A 5,915-nucleotide genomic window follows, 5' to 3' on the forward strand; every position below is an offset into this window, starting at 1 on the left:
AAGTTTCAGCTTTGCAACCATACTTCCCCCGGAACCCAAAAGCTTTGGTTTCCCGGAGGCTGCCCGCCGAGTCATCGGAGGAACTGCGGCGGATCGCTGGCTGGCATCGTTTATGGTTAGAACTAGGGCGGTATCTGATCGCCTTCGAACCTCTAACTTTCGTTCTTGATTAATGAAAACATACTTGGCAAATGCTTTCGCTTCTGTTCGTCTTGCGACGATCCAAGAATTTCACCTCTAACGTCGCAATACGAATGCCCCCGCCTGTCCCTATTAATCATTACCTCGGGTTCCGAAAACCAACAAAATAGAACCGAGGTCCTATTCCATTATTCCATGCACACAGTATTCAGGCGGGCTTGCCTGCTTTAAGCACTCTAATTTGTTCAAAGTAAACGTGCCGGCCCACCGAGACACTCAATAAAGAGCACCCTGGTAGGATTTCAACGGGGTCCGCCTCGGGACGCACGAGCACGCACGAGGCGGTCGCACGCCTTCAGCTCGCCCCACCGGCAGGACGTCCCACGATACATGCCAGTTAAACACCGACGGGCGGTGAACCAACAGCGTGGGACACAAATCCAACTACGAGCTTTTTAACCGCAACAACTTTAATATACGCTATTGGAGCTGGAATTACCGCGGCTGCTGGCACCAGACTTGCCCTCCAATAGATACTCGTTAAAGGATTTAAAGTGTACTCATTCCGATTACGGGGCCTCGGATGAGTCCCGTATCGTTATTTTTCGTCACTACCTCCCCGTGCCGGGAGTGGGTAATTTGCGCGCCTGCTGCCTTCCTTGGATGTGGTAGCCGTTTCTCAGGCTCCCTCTCCGGAATCGAACCCTGATTCCCCGTTACCCGTTACAACCATGGTAGGCGCAGAACCTACCATCGACAGTTGATAAGGCAGACATTTGAAAGATGCGTCGCCGGTACGAGGACCGTGCGATCAGCCCAAAGTTATTCAGAGTCACCAAGGCAAACGGACCGGACGAGCCGACCGATTGGTTTTGATCTAATAAAAGCGTCCCTTCCATCTCTGGTCGGGACTCTGTTTGCATGTATTAGCTCTAGAATTACCACAGTTATCCAAGTAACGTGGGTACGATCTAAGGAACCATAACTGATTTAATGAGCCATTCGCGGTTTCACCTTAATGCGGCTTGTACTGAGACATGCATGGCTTAATCTTTGAGACAAGCATATGACTACTGGCAGGATCAACCAGGGAGCTGCGTCAACTAGAGCTGAGCAGCCGGCCGCCCGGGAGTGTGTCCCGGGGGCCCGCGCGAACACGCAAGCGTCCGCTCAATCATTCTGCAAACAGGAGGAGGCTGAGCTCCCCTGCACAATACACCTCGAAACCCTCTCAGGTCCCGGCGGCGCGCAGCGCCGTCCCAAGTACTTGGTCGGGTTCGAGAGAGGCGCAATCGCCCGGAGTTAGGCGAGTAGACGCTTTCGGTGCGACCACCCGTGCTCCCAACTGAGCTTGCCGCTGCCGACAGAGGCCCGGGAGCGTGCTGTCGTGGCATTGCCGGCGGGAGACAACACGCGCCACCTACGGTGACCGGCAGCTCCAACGCCAGCGCCACAGAAGGACAAAAGCCCCACTTGGGTGCCGAAGCGAACTCTCCCAGCACAGCGCACGCGCCAACACATCCGCACAGCTGCGATACAAACCACCAGCGAGAACCGCTGGGGCGACCGAGCAGCAGACGGCGTCGCGGCGCCGAGCGCCGGGCGGCGGCGCATCCTCAACGCACACAGTCCTCAATCGGACCAGCACACTGAAGATGTCCACCGCGCTTCGCACCGGGCCCGCGAGGACCTACTTTGGCCGCACGGCGCCGCGCGCAGGGTGCGCCGGCGCGCAGCTGCGACGCCTGCCGCGTCCGTCGGCCGGCGCGCCTGCCACTGGCCGCCCCCACCAGCCGGCTGTAGCGCGTGCGCCCACGCACCGCGCGGCCAGCACGCCGGGAGGCGCCCCCTCACCGGCCGGGGACGGTCCCACCCAGCCACCGCCGCGTATCGCTTCACACCCAGATGCCGTTCAGTTTCGTCGGCATGGTGGGTATCGCTGGAACAACCGGTTAGTACCTCAACCTATCGTCGCCATCACCGATTCACCCCTAGCGAGAACAACCGCACCACAACAGGTTACCATTTGTTCATTTGCGTAACTTCACCAGAAAACGCAGGCGTCCATCGCCATTTGCAACTTCAACGATTATTGCATGCCTGTGTCAGGTGTCACGCCACACTACGTCTGCCCACATACACGCAACAAAATGTGCACGCCTAGACAATACGTGGAAGGTGGCCCCCGTACGTATGCGATGTCCATTGCTCGAACGACTGTCAACCGGCCTCTGTAGCATGTCGCAGATATGGAACGCGGTGCACCATGCCATCACGGTGTGTGAGGAGAGACGACTAGGTCCGAATACATCAACAGACAGCTCATGCTGATCGCCATCCACGGCGTCCGTTCCTCCCACACGTCTCTATGGCGTACCACACTGCAATCCAGCTCTCATAGGGAGACGACACGTAGCTGCGTGCACAATATTTGCACTGTATGGTCCGCCGTTTTTGGGCGCAGTCGTTGTGCGGTCACACATGTGCCACGATGTATCATTCAGTACATAAGGACGAATGTGCAGTACAGATTGTGGTTCACGCGTACGACATCAGCGGACAGTTGACACAGGCCGCACCACAACGTAGCCTGAGTACGTCGCATGCGAAGGGCATTGAACATGCAAACTTCTCACCAACCAGCTTGCGAAGGCAGGGGGCAAGGTGGGGACGTGGGGAGGGGCGGCATGTACGTCCTGCTGCCATCCACATTACAGTGTACAGCAGGAGCATGTGGAAAGTGAGCAAGACTTGCAAGGTGTTTAACATGAAGCGATACACAGGGGTGCGGGCAGTGCGAGTAGCGAACTATATTGCGAGGGTTGCGGGTGGGCAACACTACAGTAATTGAACGAGTCGTATAACAATTACAGAGCAGGTTTAGGCGACAACGTGGGTTACGTTAAGGCGACAACATGGGTTAGGTTAAGGCACAACATGGGTTAGGTTAAGGCACAACATGGGTTAGGTTAAGGCACAACATGGGTTAGGTTAAGGCACAACATGGGTTAGGTTAAGGCACAACATGGGTTAGGTTAAGGCACAACATGGGTTAGGTTAAGGCACAACATGGGTTAGGTTAAGGCACAACATGGGTTAGGTTGAGGCACAACATGGGTTAGGTTGAGGCACAACATGGGTTAGGTTAAGGCACAACATGGGTTAGGTTGAGGCACAACATGGGTTAGGTTGAGGCACAACATGGGTTAGGTTGAGGCACAACATGGGTTAGGTTAAGGTACAACATGGGTTAGGTTAAGGTACAACATGGGTTAGGTTAAGGTACAACATGGGTTAGGTTAAGGTACAACATGGGTTAGGTTAAGGTACAACATGGGTTAGGTTAAGGTACAACATAGGTTAGGTTAAGGTACAACATAGGTTAGGTTAAGGTACAACATAGGTTAGGTTAAGGTACAACATAGGTTAGGTTAAGGTACAACATAGGTTAGGTTAAGGTACAACATAGGTTAGGTTAAGGTACAACATAGGTTAGGTTAAGGTACAACATAGGTTAGGTTAGGTTAGGTTAGGTTACACGTTGTTGTACGGAAAGGTGTAGGGGGGGGGGGGGCGGGGGCGGCAGGTTCGTTGATAGTGATTATAGTAAGTGAATGCTTGTGACATGATCAGATTTGTCACGTCAGGATGCACCTTTGGCTTATTAGAGGCGGCGCTCCAATTCTATGCTTGTGTGAGACCTGTGTCTTTGACTCATGTCATTGTTTGTGCGCTGTGACAGGAGGTACTATTGTGATGTTGGGTGCACCGTTGTATAGGACATGTGTGGGTGTTGGTGCCTGGTCTGCGCAATGGTGGATGTCGAAAGGCTGGGATATTGTATTTTCCGCACGGACCTCCTGGTCTGGTTGTGATAGTGTGGATTGTGTAATGTGGCGGAGAAGATGCACTGGATGTTGTTCCATGCTGGTGCTTACATATTGTATGTGCGCCTGTTAGAAGCAGAGAGTGGTGCGTGATCAGAGTGTCTGGCTGACGTGTGGTTCCCATTTTGGGCAGACTCTTTCAGCATGTATACGGACAGTTGTGTATATTTGCTGTAGTTTGATGGCTCTGCATTGATTACTAATCAGCGCCGTGTGTACGGGTAATCTGGTTCCAGTCCAAAATGTTCCATCTGTGTACATTAGTGACAAAGACTCCCCCCATGCAGTGGGGCTCGGTCTGTTATAACTCTTCCGCGTAATATATTTGCCCCACGTTTTTGCGACTGCGAGTGCGAGTGCAACGCGCATGGGGACCGACATGCTGATGGCTCGGTATCGGACGCCGTACAGTGAGCAACGCGATCGCGTCTCTCGCTCGTAAGTGGTACAGGTCGCGGCTCATGTATACGGACAGCGGGAATGTCGCATATTGGAAATAACTCTTCATGAAACGCAAGTTATAGGGGTGGATTGCACTTTACGAGTGCGGGAAACGTCCGCCGTTCATCCGCTGGAGGTGCGAGTTTGGCGGTTGGGGTGGTGCACGAACGGGTGCGGGTGGCGTCATTGCCGGTCCACGGCTTCGTGCGGCAGAGCCACTGGAGATTGGGTGCTATGGTCGACAGAGGCTGCAGCCTTTGTGGGTGGCGTCGAAAGGCGGCCACTGTGGCGCCATCGCTGTCTTAGTCGGCTTGGCGTCTCATAGATGGCGGTAGCGTCGTTGCAGGAGGTCATGTTGCGGGAGACCTACAGATGGCGGTATGTTTTGTGGTGCGGACGTAGTGTTGTCAGATGCGCATAGATGGCGGTATTGCATGTGGTGTCGCCCTATTTTCATAGATGGCGATACTGTTTTGCCGGCATGGGTGGCGTAGTTCCGTCGGATCCCTGTAGGTGGCAGTGTGCTATGTCTACTGTCGACACCCACGGCACCACTATCTATCTATCTATTTCCTAATACCTCGCCCCCCCCCCCCGCCCCCTACAGACTTATCACCACACACACTAACCGCCCCGGGGACTTGCCAACGACACACCCTATCCCAAGTCTATTTTCTTGCGGAGCATCATGTGTTATTATATTTTATTTCACATCCATCGGTTAGGGGTACTGGCGTTCACCGGACGGCGGCGGTGGACGCCGTGGTACCACGGGACGGCGACAACGTACCAGACCCCGCCGGGCACCGCGACCACCGCACGGCACCCACCCGACGCCGCCGCCTCCACGCGACGCCCCGGCCGGTGGGCCGACATCGACCGTCCGGCACCCACCGCGGCACCCGGCGCCGGCCGCCAAAGCGATACGCTATAGCGCGGCGGTACACACGGCGCCCGGCCGGCCGGCGCCGCCTCCCCGCGCGCACGGCGGCGGCACCCATCGCAGCGCCCACGCCAACCGATACGCCCCAGTCCGCCGCACCCACTGCAGCGCCCTGGGTGCGGCGCGCCCGCCCAGACCGATACGCCCAGAGATGCGACGTGCGGAAACTGAAAGCAAGGGGGGCCCACGCGTACCCCTGCTGGCGACCAGCCCCTGGGGGTCTCGTCTCGCGACAAGACGAATCCCCCAAGCTAGGGCTGAGTCTCAACAGATCGCAGCGTGGCAACTGCTCTACCGAGTACAACACCCCGCCCGGTACCTAAGTCGTCTACAGACGATTCCGAGTCCCGACATCGAAATATAGACACCCATGGTCGACCGGTAGGGGCAGGGCGGCGCCGGGAACAGATCCCAGACAGCGCCGCCCGAGTGCCCCGTCCGGCAAACAAGTAGGGCCCGTACGGCGCGGCGCCACGTGGGTCGACCGCGCCTAGTAAAGTCAC

General features: G+C 56.1%; 1 non-coding gene across 1 annotated transcript in view; it reads right to left on the reverse strand.

Moving 5' to 3' along the window:
- Window positions 1-1,234, reverse strand: part of LOC124757579 — a 1,909-nt gene extending 675 nt beyond the window's left edge. The window contains exon 1 of the ribosomal RNA XR_007012383.1: window positions 1-1,234. This exon is cut by the window's left edge and continues 675 nt beyond it. This is a non-coding gene — a ribosomal RNA (small subunit ribosomal RNA).
- Window positions 1,235-5,915: the final 4,681 nt, after the last annotated feature.

This window comes from Schistocerca piceifrons, unplaced genomic scaffold (assembly GCF_021461385.2).
Source record: "Schistocerca piceifrons isolate TAMUIC-IGC-003096 unplaced genomic scaffold, iqSchPice1.1 HiC_scaffold_56, whole genome shotgun sequence".
Taxonomy (NCBI): domain Eukaryota; kingdom Metazoa; phylum Arthropoda; class Insecta; order Orthoptera; family Acrididae; genus Schistocerca; species Schistocerca piceifrons.